Source organism: Carassius auratus, chromosome 44, assembly GCF_003368295.1.
Source record: "Carassius auratus strain Wakin chromosome 44, ASM336829v1, whole genome shotgun sequence".
Classification (NCBI taxonomy): domain Eukaryota; kingdom Metazoa; phylum Chordata; class Actinopteri; order Cypriniformes; family Cyprinidae; genus Carassius; species Carassius auratus.
The window spans coordinates 10,441,734-10,456,442 of record NC_039286.1 but is presented as its reverse complement, the minus strand read 5'-3'; the positions used below and the strand labels follow the sequence as shown (position 1 = coordinate 10,456,442).

Below are 14,709 nucleotides of genomic sequence, written 5' to 3'. Positions count from 1 at the left end.
CGTGTTCTTTCTAAGACTTCATCTATTCAGCACATTTCTCCAGTTCTCCAATGTCTACACTGGCTCCCAGTGAAGTATTGCATCGACTAAAAAAATTTGCTTCTAACATTTAAGGCATTTCACAGCTTTCACAAACTTTTATACTCCTTCACACACTCCCAAATCTTCACTCTCTATTTCTTGTGTTGCTGCATATACACTTAAACACCATGGGAATAACTCCCTCCATCACAATATATGCAACAGTGACAGTCTGTATACTCTTAAATCTCTTTAACCAGACTCTTATAACTTGCTCTTTTTAAGCCTCTAATGTTTTTATGATGTACAGTTGAGGTCAAAAGATTACATATAGCTTGCAGAATCTGCAAACTGTTATTTTACCTAAATAAGAGGGATCGTACAAAATGCAGGTCATTTTTTTTTATTTCATACCGACCGGAATAATTTCACATAAAATACATTTACATATAGTCCACAAGAAAAAAGAAAAGTTGAATTTATGAAAAATGACCCCGAACAGAATGAAAAAAAAAACTCTTCTTAAATGTTTAGAAAGTGTGTTTTTGTTTTTTTTTACTTAATGGGAACATTAGCAAAATGCTCTTACATTTTATTGGCATTTCAAACTGGAACGTCTTAATAATTTGTTTCTTAGGTTTTCTTTTCTCAAGACATTAACTGATGGACTGGAGTGGTGTGGATTACTGTGATGTTTTTATCAACAATTTGGACTCTCATTCTGACGGCACCCATTCACTGCAGAGCATCCATTGCAGAGCAAGTGATGCAATGCTACATTTCTCCAAATCTGATGATGAAACAAACTCATCCTAATGTTGAATGGCTTGAGGATGGGTAAATTCTCACCATTTTTGGGAGAAAAACTCCTTTAAGAGGTATTTGTAATTGTTTACTAATGTAGGTGACTAATGTTGAAAAAATTAAAGCTCATGCTGCAAATAATAGCACAGACTGAAATAAATAATTAGACATGGACATGGAATATTTAAGACAGAATTACTCACTTTAATTTCAAGTGTTATGCAGGCAAAGTTTTTTCTCTTTTTTTTTTTTTACCCATTAACATAACACGTTTGTACAAAGTTATTTTAAAAATATCAATAAACTGCAGCCTTTCAGGCTAACCTGGAAAAAAAACATTATCAAATGCCATGAGGACTAAGGAACATCTTAGAAAAATGATTTACAAATAAGGTGTCACTAGAAAATATTAAAGAAAATCGCTCGCCACAGAAAATATTACCAAAAAAACATCTATTTATAATTGTTTGGTATCAACCACTTCTTTTTAAACTTTTTTTTTTCTCCATTTGAAACACATCATCATGTCGCGAAACGTCAAATAAACGAAAAGCCATGGTTTTACTTCTAAAAGGACCACGTTTAGAAATAACCGAACGGTACTAAATAGAAATTGTTAGCGGAAATGAACCATGCAGCACATCATCTCTGCATTAACAGCGCACAATACACATTAGCATATACTAATAATAGAAGGATAAATAATAAATTAGACGCGCACACGCAAACGCACGGGCGGCTTGTTACCCTACTCGTGCTGTGTGGGAACAAAAACTGGGCTTGAAATGAAACGAAACTCATGGTTAAGAACGCCAAGCCACAGATTTCTCACTATCAAACTCATCTAAGTGGCTTCGGGGTGCGTTTCCCACCCATTCGTGACCTGTGGAGGCAGAGGGAACGTTTTTGAGGGCGTTGGTGCACATAACAGGGTCAAATCTCTTTGGAGAGCGCAAGAAAGTCAACGGGCGACAGGCATGCGGGTCGGGGATCTTCACAAGGGCTGAAGTGGACACAGTGTTCGCCATCGTGTATAAAAAGCTAAACGCGGTCTCCTGCACACGAATATGTCTGAAAACACAGTCCCCCTGCCCAACCGTAACGTAGTGGTACTGCAGTGTTTGTTAAGGCATCAGAGTACAGTTTATATGACTTGAGATCAGAGAGAACTTCTTAAACCTATTCTACCCCTCGGTAATGTAAACATGGTAAAGATTGTCTTTAAAGTATTGCTTTCGTTTAACATCGAATGTCTCAGAAAGCTAGATTGTTTTCTTTTTCGTTTATTATTATTATAAATTTTTCTAAAGAAATCGTAACTGGAATGCATTATTTGTAAATCTACTGTGCTTTTCTTTAAATAGCCCGTTTCTATAATCTCGTTTCTCCTTACATAAAAGTTTGACTGTTGAATCATCGGTTTTATATATATATATATATGCCTGAATTCTAAAGCGCTCTGAACGTGAGGCCGTGATTGGCTGACGCTTCGCGACATGCTCCAATCACAGACAGCCTCACTTTCTAGCTTGTGCTGCGGCTCTAATCATGCACTAAAGATCCTTCAGGTACTTATCTTTTTAGCCTGATCGCATGGAAACCCACAGATGTCGCGTGAAATTTTGCGATTCTCAAACCCCGAGAATCCATTTGAAACCTACGGAAGCTTGTTTCCACTACAGGGTAAAAATAAATGAAAAAAGGTATTTGCGACTTTTTAATCATAACTATTCGGACTACTTTTCTTCGCAATTTCAAGTTTATATCACAATTCAGACCTTTTTTGCAATTCTACATTTGTATCTCATAATTCTGACATTTTTCCCGCAATTCTGATTTTATATCACAATTCGAAAAAAAATTCTCCCAATTCTAACATTTCATCTCATAATTCTGACTTTTTTTCTTCCACTTGAAAGAAAAAATCTGAATTTAAAGATAAAAATTGTGAAAAAAAATGTGTGAGAAGCGAGATAAGAAGTCGAAAATTACTTTGATTAATTTTTATTTTATGGCAGAAACAACCCTCCGCCCCCCCCAAAAAAAAAACAACAAAAAAAAACAAAACAGAACACCGAAACGTAAACTTATAATTAATTATGATTAAAAAGTCAAAATTACAAAATATAAACTCATAATTTAAAGAAAAATCTGAATTGCAAGGTATAAAATCCATAATTAAAGAAAAATCGGAATTGTGAAATATAAACTTAATTAAAAGAATTGCAAGATATAAAACTCAGAATTCAAAGGAAAAGTAAAATTTACGAAATATAAACTCAGATTTATGAGAAAAAAGTTAGAATTACAAGATTTAAACTCAGAATTACGAGATATAAACTCAGAATTCCGAGATATAAACTCAGAATTCCGAGATATAAACTAGAATTACGAGATAAAAACTCAGAATTACGAGATATAAACCTAGAATTACAAAAAAAGTTAGAATTACGAGATATAAAATCAGAATTCAGTGAAATATATCAATTGCGAGATATAAAATGCGAATTATGAGAAAAAGCTGAATTGTGGAATATAAACTAAATTCAAAAAAAAAGTCAGAATTGTGAGATGAAAAAAAAAAGATAATCCATATTTATTTTTTTCTTGTGGCGTAAACAAGTTTCCACACAAACCACTTCGAAACTGATATATATTATTTTTGTGTATAGCGACATCTTCAGGAGCATCTGGGAACTTCAATACTTCAGTAACTTCAGTACTTCTTGTGCTACTCGTAACAAAACAAATGCCATCTCTTAGAAATGCGCGTCTCTTAACAACTCATACTATTTCCATTAGATTATTCTGTCATAATATTTGATAGTATTAAATTTCCATAAGAAAAAAAATCGAGTGCGCTCAAACAGCTGTCCATCGTCGATAGAAAAAGAATGAAGAACATAAACAAATCAACTTATAAACAAACAATATTGTGGTGCTTTCAGCCGATCGTTTTTGGCGGGAAAACTACTCAAACTCCTCCTCTAAATTGTTTGAAGTGGTGGGCGTGGCCGGGTTCGAATCCTGCGAGATCGTGGACACAGTGACGATCCTCGGCGAGCCCAGCGCTTCCTCCATCTCCTCCTCCATCTCATCTGTGGTGATGATGGTGAGTGCCGCTCCACCTTTTTTGTTCTGGTGGGTTTTGATGTGCTTTGACAGGTGGTCGCTCCGCATGAACCTCTTGGAGCATTCTGGACACTCGAACCTCTTCTCACCTGATCGAGAAAAAGAGAAAATCATTCATTTATTCAGATCAGAACAAGAAAAAGACACTTGTTCTGTGTATATTTTATTTGTAATATTATATATGTATATTATTAAATGTATACTGTATATTCACACACACTCTACCATTCACACACACTCAAAATATATATAAAATGAAAATAATAAAAAACATTAAAGAATATTGCAATTAATAAAATGTAATAAAAATGCAAAAAAATGTAAATAAAGATTGAATAATAAAATGTTATCATGAGTAAATAAAGAGTGAAAATGGATTTAACATAAAAAGAAAAAAAACGAATACACCTTGAAATAAAATACAGACAATTTATAATAAATCAATATATATCACAAAATCATAATGAAATGTAGCCATCAATAATTGAATAATAATTATTATAAATAATTATGGGGTGTGGAATGTAATATGTGAAAAATGACCTGAAATATGACGTTATATTCACCTTATGGTATGAAATATGCCTTGAAATTACCTATAAAACTCTTGAAGAGGTCTGAAGTTTAAACCTGCTTTAAGAAATTTTAAGGGGTGTTTGTGCTCGAGTCGAACACATTCAATCATGTTTATTTGTTACTGATAAAGAATGATGTTTATTAATTGAAATGTATGATATAAATTAAATCAATAGTTATGTCTTGTTAAAACCACACTTTTAACCTATATTTGTCTATGCTATATTGACAGCTAACAAGACGTTTGATTGGTTAATCAGCCTGGTGGATATAAACACACTCAAGCTGATTTTCTTCCTCCTGTGCATGTTTATCGTCCTGTTGTGTGATCGTCTGCGCACCTGTATGTGTCCTGCGATGCCGCTGAAGCTCGTCGCTCCTGGTGAAGCGTTTCCCGCAGAAGATCCAGTTGCAGACGAACGGTCTCTCTCCCGTGTGCCAGCGCAGGTGAGCTCTCAGGTGAGACGTTTTTGCCGTAAACCTTCCCGCAGCCCTCCATGTGACACACGTGCTGCTTCTTCTTTGACGGGTCGCTGTTATTTCTGTCAGATTACAGTGAAATTATTAGCTTTAGCTGTTCAAAACACAAATTATAACACACTAAAGAGATTTTTAACATTTGTAGTACCTGTGTATATATATATATATATATATATATATATATGTGTGTGTGTGTGTGTGTGTGTGTGTGTGTGTGTTTTGTACAGTCTGATCTACTTAAAATCTATTTTACATTTGCTATGAGTTGTACATAACTGTATAAGTTTTAGGGAAAGGATAAGAAAAAAAATAATAATAATAATTGCAACTTTTTCTCTCACAATTCTGAATTTTTTCTTAATTTTTAGTTAATATCTCACAACTCTGAGATTATATCTCATAATTCTGTGGTTATATCTCATAATTCAGGGTTTTTTATCTCCTAATTCTGGGATTATATCTCACAATTGTGAGGTTATATCTCATAATTCAGAGTTCATATCTCATAATTGTAGTTATATCTCATAATTATGAGTTTACATCATATTATAAGTTTATATTGTGTAATTCTGAGTTTATATCTCATATTTCTGAGGTTATATATAGCAATTCAAACTTCCAAACTGACTCAAATGATTCGCTTACCAGCTCTGAACTCCCGAAATGACTCAAATGATTCGCGAAGCCGCTTTGAACTCCCAAACTGACTCAAATGATTCGCGAACCTACTCCGAACTTTCGAACTGACTCAAATGATTCGCGAACTCGATTCGAACTCTTGAACTGATTCAAATGATCCGCGAGCCCGCTACGAACTCCCGAATTGACTCAAATGATTCGCGAACCCGCTTTGAACTCCCGAACAGACTCAAATAATTCGCGAACCCGCTTTGAACTCCCAATCTGACTCAAATGATTCGCGAACCTACTCCGAACTCTCGAACTGATTCAAATGATCCGCGAGCCCGCTACGAACTTCCAAACTGACTCAAATGATTCGCGAACCCGCTACGAACTCCCGAATTGACTCAAATGATTCGCGAACCCGCTTTGAACTCCCGAACTGACTCAAATGAATCACCCTCACACTTTCCCTCCTCCATGTAGTTTGGTAATATAAAGATTCCTCCTTTGAACTCCCACCTTTTCTGTGGGTTTTATTGTTCTGGGTCTGAATTTGGCCTCCTGGGGACTCAAAAATAAAAAATAAAACATTTTCAATCTCCAAGGTGAACGTTATGACAACACCAGTGTTGTGCTAGTTACTAAGAAATAGTACTAGTTTAACTAGTTAACAGTTACTAGTTACTTAATTCAAAGAGTAACTCAATTACTTTGTATATTACTTACACCAAAAAAGTAATGCATTACTGTTAAAAGTAACTTTTTAGTTACTTTTTTAAAGAACTTTCTTTAATGTTCCCATTAATGCGCTTTTATGCATTCTATACAAACACAAAGTAAAACAGTAAGTAATTTTTAAACACTATTTTGATTAAGCCAGAACCGCACAAACTGAATATTGTATATCACAAGGATTTCCATTGTTGGTCATCTTACTTTAAAAAACTTCTCCTAAAATGTAACTCAGTTACCACATTGTAAAAGTAATTAGTTACTTTTATGTTCTATAATGCTATTACGTCCTATAACATCTTTAATAGAAGATGTTCATATTAACTAATTGAAGAATAAAAACACTATAAGTATTTTAGAAAATATTGTATTTATTTGAACTCGGTAGATTGCAGCCTGCCATATGAAATGCATAGAAATAAAACATAAAAAATAAATACTGAAAATTAAATTCAAGTGCAAAATTAAGACAAACAAATTTAAACTTGGGTAAAAAGAAACAAAGGGTAACCTGGCCATTAGTGCATATCTCTGTAACTGAATATTAGGCCTAAAGTTACTGCACAAGAACACTATCCAACTCTTATGGTGAGTTCACACCAGACGCAAACAGAGCATCTGTCGCGAGTGATTTCAATGTTAAGTCAATGCAAAGACGCTAATAGACAACCTCCAAAAATCGGCAAAACAGATTTTTAAATAGACGCTGTCTTTATAAATAAACCACATATTTGAGTTTAAAACAACTACATTCTCGCATTAAATACTTTCAAAACTATATTTATTCGTGCAAGTCGCGTCTGGTGTGAATACAGCATTAAATATTCAGTACAGTAACATGTTAGCATGTGCTGATATGAGGTGGTTCGTAAGATTTGAGTTGCTTGAGGCAGACTTGGATAAAGTCTTTTTTCCTGGGCATACCGTGCATGTTACAGAAACATTCTTGCTTTTAATTCCCGGTACTTCCAGTTTGAGAACGGCATTATCGCTGACGCCGTCTTGTGTTTAGTGGTTGTCAAAATGTAAACACAGAATTTAAATTTATTAGAATAATAAATTAGAATAAAATGTATAGTGACAGTGAGACAGCGTGAGCAGCCAATCATCGGATTTGCAAAAGCGTCATCGACCCCACTGCTTTCTCAATGCAGCTGATGTGTAGCCAAAAGCATGACACATCGCGCGCGCTTTATTCAACCAAATTGTAGTAACGCAACACTTCACATTCTCAGTAAAGATAACAGCGTTGCAATGATGGGAAAAGTAATTAATTAGATCACTCCGTTACTGAAAATGTAACTCTGTTAGTAACGCCGTTATACTTAAACGCCGTTACTCCCAACACTGCTCATAATACTGAGGTTCTATCACATAATTCTGAGTTTATATCTCACAATTTTGACTTTTCCTGATAATTCAGAGTTTTTATATCATACTTCTGAGGATATATATCACAATTCTGGCTTTTTCATCATAATCCTTAGTTTATATCTCACAATTTTGACTTTTTCTATGAATTCTGAGTTTACATCTCTTAGTTTTGACTTTTTTTATAACTCACAATTTTGTCTTTTTTTCCCCTCATAACACTGATTTATAAATGAGAGAGAGAGAGATGAGATATAAATGCATCTGTGAGAAAACGAGTCAGAATTGTGAGATAAAAAGTTTCAATTACATATTTTTTTATCCTCTGGCAGAAACAAGCTTCCATACTTAACTGCTAAAAAAAACATCATAAACAAAATGTGTGCATGTCTTTGCATCCCCCGGTTTATTCTCTAAGCCAAGCTTCTCTCATAGTACATTTTTCGGCGTACCTCCCCTCTCCGTCCCTGCAGTTGGGGCAGGAACAGGCCACCCTGCGCAGCCTCTTGCCGGGCTGACCCTCCTGATCCGACGGGCTCTGGACCTGCCCCATCTGGTCTGGACTCACTGCGTTTAGGGTCGTGCTGCTGATGTTGCCAACAGTGACCGTCATCGGGGCCGTCTGAACTTTGACCCCCTCTTGACCCTGCTGCTGACCTGTGGGAATTTACAAACAGCACAGTTAAGTTCAAACGTCAATGGATTTTGGAAAATATCATTTAGACCCCAAAAAGCAATGGTCCAAGATGTTTTGAACCGAACAAATGTTTGTGAGTCCCTGTAGTTCCAGTTGAACTTTTTACACAGAGTACAGCTAGTCAACAATGGATCCAGACGTACAAAGGCCAATAACAAAGAGTTTCTGAAATCTGACACCTTGCAAAGCATTTGGAAACACCATTCAGAGTCTGACTCATAAAATATAAATGCCTTAATTTGTCATTTTAATTCATGAGTAATAAAGAGTCTATGGAAACACATACAACTACATTTTATTCTACTGTTACATATTTTACAAAATAATATAATATAATTACAGTTATAATTTTCCAGTTGAAATGATGCCTAATTTTAGAGCCATTATTTTCCTGGCAAAAATTTCATTATTGTAATAAATAAATACATAAACAAATAAATAAAGACGTTTTCTTTTAGTATCATTGAGATACAGTACTGTTAGTTTTTATTAATATTTTGCATTACTTTCTATTTTTATATTTTAGTACTTTTAGTTAAGTGCAAATGAAAATTAGAAATGTTACTCAAATAAAGTTGAGTGTTTTTATATTTTATTTTTGTTAATAACTAAACACTTCAAAATAAATAAATGAATAAATAAATATTTAAAAATATATATTTTGCTCGTGTTTTTTATTATTTGTATTATTTCTATTTTAAATATGCCTATTTAGATGTATTAGTGTTTGTAATTTTGCTTATGTGTTTTTTATTTGTTTAGATTTATTTTTATTTAGATTTACGAATTTTATTGTGGCTTCAGCATTAGTTATTTTAGTACACAAAGTTAAACTAAAAGAAACTGAGAAATGTTGAAATATTAGTATAATATACTAGCTGATATGTTTATTTTTTTGTATTTTTTATTTTACTTCATTTCATTTAAAGTTCATTTTATTTCAAGTAAGTTAAATACTTAAGTTTTTAAGTTTTTAGTTTTAGTTAACTAATAACCCTGCTTCATACTCACTACTGTAATTAAAAAAATATTAAAATATGTGTTTTATACACACTTAGAATTATTAAGTGTTTCTACATCGTGGTATTATTTTCTGTACTGCTTTTTCGTATAAACACAGATGTAAACAAACTCATCACTGTATTACAGAAAGGTGAAATTATTTAAAGAATGAAAAGATCTAGTCAACATCACCATAAAGACTAAAACAAATACACAAAAATGCAATGTCAAAAAATGTGCTTAATTGTCAAAATGCAACAAAAATTTCATAGTTTTTAAACACAGGCTTAATTTTCTGGCACAAAATGATTTTGTGATGAACATGAACATGATTATTTATGAGACTCACCATAAACTCAGTCCAAACGTTTAAATGATTTCAGCGGAATACTGTGCATTAATTCCAAATAAATGGTTTAATTATTTATGCATATAGGTGACTGGTGGGAGGGGCTTACCTTGCACGCCGGTGATGGTGAGCGGCACGCCCTGCATCTGGACCCCAGCCGTCCCTAAACCTGCGATGTTCACCGTCTGCACCCCGGTCCCAGAGGACAACTGGGCGGCGCTGAGCGTGATGGGCGACCCACCGAGCGTCAGCGGGGCGATCTGCGTGTACGTCCCCCCGCTTGTGTTCGACCCCATGGGGGCGAGTGTCAGCTGCTGGGGAACGCCCGCATTCTGGACCTGGACGGTCTGCCAGCTGATCTGACCCGACGGGGTGAGCGTGGGCGTCCGGATCAGAACCTGCGTGGGGTTCTGGAAGGCCTGCAGCTGCAGGTTCTGCTGCATCGGCTGTAAAGTCTGGCCGGGCTGGATCTGTATGGAGCCCTGGACCACCTGCTGTTGGGGCGACTGGATCTGGATCTGCTGGAGAACTGGGTGACCCACGATTTGGAACTGCTGGATTTGGCCGGCCTGCTCGGACACGGATTGCAGGCCGTTGGATTGAGCGAGATTCTGGGCGTCCGACTCGCCCGACTGACCCTCTTTCTGGCTCTCGGTTCCAGTGGACGCTGTAGGATTGGTAGACGTCGCGACGATCGCATCGCTAGTCGTGGTGAACGTCGAAACGCTTGTGGATTCTGCTGTGCTTGCTTGGTTTCCGTTTGAAATGCATCCGTCGCCTGATTGGACGAGTTGAACCGAAGCTCCGCCCCCTGCTACGTTATTGATAACCGGCAGCGCAAAAGTCATGCCACCGAGATTAATAGGTAGCGTGGTCATCATAGGCCCTTGCGTACCCTGAATAGTTTGCAGCTGCAAAGGAAACGACGGTCTGATTTGAAGCGGAATCGTCTGGTTTTGTGCGACGATGCCGGTTGATCCCGCCCTTTGGGGCGTGGCCAGAATGGCTTGGTTGTTTCCGGTGGAAATGAGCTGGATCTGTTCGGGCTGGACGCTTAAGGCCGTGGGGTTACTAGGGCTTATTTGGATCTGCTGTCCGTCGGCGGTCTGAAGGTGTGGGATGACTTGATACTGAATCCCGCCGGACGAGTTCGGCAGATTCTGCACCTGGATGATCTGAAACTGTTGCTGCTGCTGTGAACCAGGTGCATTATTTGAACCCATCAACTTGACCTTTCGTCCTGCCGCGCCGTCATTGGCCGCCTGCTGCTGAACGCTGTCTTTGGTTGCAGTGGCAGGGGAAGTGGCTATGATCTGCCAGCCGTTTCCTGTAAGCTGTGCAGGAACCAGCTCGAGCTGCTGCGTGGGGTTCTGGAGCTGAAGCAGACCTTGGTTGGGGTCGATTATTATCTGCTGTTGCGTGGCCGCTTGACCCTCGCCGCCAACACCGCCTATTTTACTGCACGTCGCTGCAAGCATTGCGAGAGGAGACGGCTGTGCATCCTACACACACACACACACACACACACACACAGTGAGATGTCAGTGTCAGCAGATGTGGGCGGGTTCACAGGAAGAGTAAGTGGGCGTGTGAAACACAGTCTCTCCATTTCACAAACGAGGCCTCCAGAGTCAAACTAACACAAAAAATAAAAAAAATAAAAATAAACTAATTCAAAGGCTTTTCTGTTAAAACTAACTCATAAATACTACAAACACAAACATTTCTAGTACAGTGGGTTGCAAAAGTCTGAAATCACTAGTGAAACTGATTCTAAAATGTTTTTCATGACAAATATATATTTACATTAATTTTACAAATATATTAACATTTACATTATAATTTGCATTCTATTATTTGTTTTAAAACGATTGTTTTTAATAACTATTTATGCTTTATTCTTATTTGTACAATATAAATATTATATTATTTATAATTATTTTTAATTTAAACAAACAAACAAATAATTATATATATATATATATATATATATATATATATATATATATATATATATATATATATATATATATATATATATATATATATACATACACGTTTACAAATTAAATATTTAAGTGAAATAAGGCATTTGAAAATATATTTTGCTCATATTATTTTTATTATTTAGTAGCAGCAGCATTTAGGCTGACTTGAAAAAGAGGCTTAATATCCTCTTTGTTCACATAAAAATTATTTATGCATTTTATATTATAATGAATATATCTGAGTGAACATATACAAGATTATGCAGATATCTTCTCCTTATATTATTTTCATTATTATGCTGTTGTTTTTTAAATGACAACAGCACTGGAGCTGACATGAACAAAACATGATTGTTATCTTTGTTGTCACAAAAATTAATTATTCATTTTTATATTTACAAATTAAATACCTTTATGTGAAAAATGTACAATAATTTGGGGAGAATTAATTTATTATCTATTTAATTTTACTTGTTTTTTTAATCTTTAATGACAGCTAAACTAAATCTGACATTAACAAATATTTCTTGTTTCTTTTTGCAATTATATTATTATACATATTATAATTATATATTATTTATATTTACAAATTAATATATTTTAGTGAAAAATGTAAAATAATTTACTTATTTTTGCTTTAATGGAACTGACATACACAATGCATGATAATCATGTACTGTTGTCACAAATTTGGTTATATTTAAATCGGTAAACAATAAACAGAGCAGATTCTTAAATGTTTATCTTTTATCTGATGCCTTTATCTTTCTTTCAGTTTATTTTCAGGTTAAAACTAGATTTCAAATGCAGTTTTAGACTTTTGGACACAATTGCATTTTTGTGCAAAATCATTATAATGAAAGTTTGTCCCAGTTCTGATATGCTAAAGATTAAAAGCGTTACCTAACACAGTCCACAAATGTTTAATCGAAGCATTACAGAGCACAACAGGTTAAGACAGGAACAGTGTGAGTGTGTGTAACTGTGCACCGAAGCGCCCTGCAAATAATCAGGAAGTGCTTTTGGTGCACAAACAAGTGGGCACTTAAGGGACGTCAAACGTGACATTTGTGCTACCTGTGATCCAGAACTTTTCCCTTTCGTCCCAACATCAGCTCCACCGGCTTTCCCCCCATCTGTGGCCATGGCTTCCTTCTTTTGATCTGTAAAAAGTCAAAACCCAAAGCAAAAGTTTGAGTTTGGAAATCAAATGCATGATTAAAAGATCAGGGTTTATCATGCAAAACCTCCTAGAGACATCAAAGCAAACTCTCCAGTGCCTTACAAGCATTGCACAAGAGCCCAAACTGATCAATGGGCACAGATAAACAGCAGATCCCTTATGAAAGTAAGGGGACAGAGATGGATGGATGGCACAGATGCACGCATGGAGAATGAAGGGGTGGAGACGCATAAGGAGGGGAGGGTACGTACCACTCATTCCGCATTAATGAAACCCGGAGAGGAGTTGTTTAAGAGAAAAAAGGCCGGACGCCGTGGAAGGCAGGCGGAAGGCAGGCAGCAGCCCAGCAGAAGGACGGCCTATTTTCTCCAGCGGCCGCAGACCGTGGCGCAGCTCTGACGCGCGGACCCACCCCGTCAGGAAGGGCGGTGCCAATGCAAAAACACCCGTCAATAACGGAGCACAAACTGTCAGGCGAGTCCGAGCGGGTCGGGTCGAACGGCGGAGATCTCAAAACGGGCCTTGTTAAATAATATTCCTGCGCGGATCTGTCAGAGAGCTCCGTCTGCGCGAAGGCCCACCCACTTCTATTTAAATATCGATGTATTCCGAACCATCACGCCCTTGGTATTCCCCTCCGCTTTTTTTCTATCCCGGATGTATTTTTGTGAGATTATTCGGAGGAATTCACTCCCGGATTCACTTTTTTTGATGCACAATTGCGTTTGAGGCACAGTAAAAAAAATTCTGTGGCTTTTGTGGGCGGACGCGATTCCCTCCCACATATTCAGATTGGATGGGCGTGGTGACGTTTGGGGCTTGTAGTTTTAAAGCGCGCTGCGTGTGTTGGGATTCAATACGCCGCGGACTACAAGTCCCGTGAATACGTTCGGGTGTTCCGGCCGAAGAAGGGCGGGCTTTTGTGGTAAGTGGGGGTTGGGCGAATGGAAACGGGTGGAGAAACACGAACCACCGGCCCGGTTCTGTGAAACACACGCCCTGCACGTTATCACGACTCTTAAATATGAAATAAATAAACGCTTTGTGACTATAACTGCCAAAGCTTCACACTTCTTTGCAATGGCAGCAGCTGAAAGTGCTCGGACGCTTAACAATGTGTGAATGTCATTGCATTGCATAACCATGTGGCGTTTATTTTAAACAAATATAGCAAGAACACCTTTTAAGCAAATTCTTTAACAAAAAAATATTAAAACAAACACCTGTGTGAACCTGAGGAAAACTGACTTACGGTGCACATGTAGCCTATGGATTACTGAAGTGCAATACTCATAATCAGGCTACAGTTAGATTTTTTTTATTGATTATATGATTTCATATTACACAAGTGGCAATAAATTATTAATAATTTGTCACCCTGGAGCACTTAAGGCACGTCAAACGTGTCAATTTTCCAAAATTATAATTTATACATCATCTGAAAGCTGAATAACTAATCTTTCCATTGATTTGTTTGGAGGAAAATATTTAGATGAGATACAACTATTTGAATCTGAGGGTGCAAAAAATAAAATAAAAAAATAAACAAAATTAACATCTTTAAAGTTGTCCAAATGAATTCTTAGCAATGCATATTACTAATCAAAAATTAAGTTTTTAGATATTTACCATTTACTAAATATCTTCGTGGAACATGCTCTTTACTTAATATACTAATGATTTTTATGCATAAAAGAAAAATCTATAATTTTTAGCCATACAATGTATTTTTGACTATTGCTACAAATAT

The 14,709-nt window shown here is 36.4% G+C and overlaps 1 pseudogene; it reads right to left on the bottom strand.

Moving 5' to 3' along the window:
* Positions 1 to 1,006: 1,006 nt before the first annotated feature.
* On the bottom strand, positions 1,007 to 14,070 carry LOC113062446 (transcription factor Sp4-like; annotated as a pseudogene).
* Between the last annotated feature and the right edge of the window lie 639 nt (positions 14,071 to 14,709).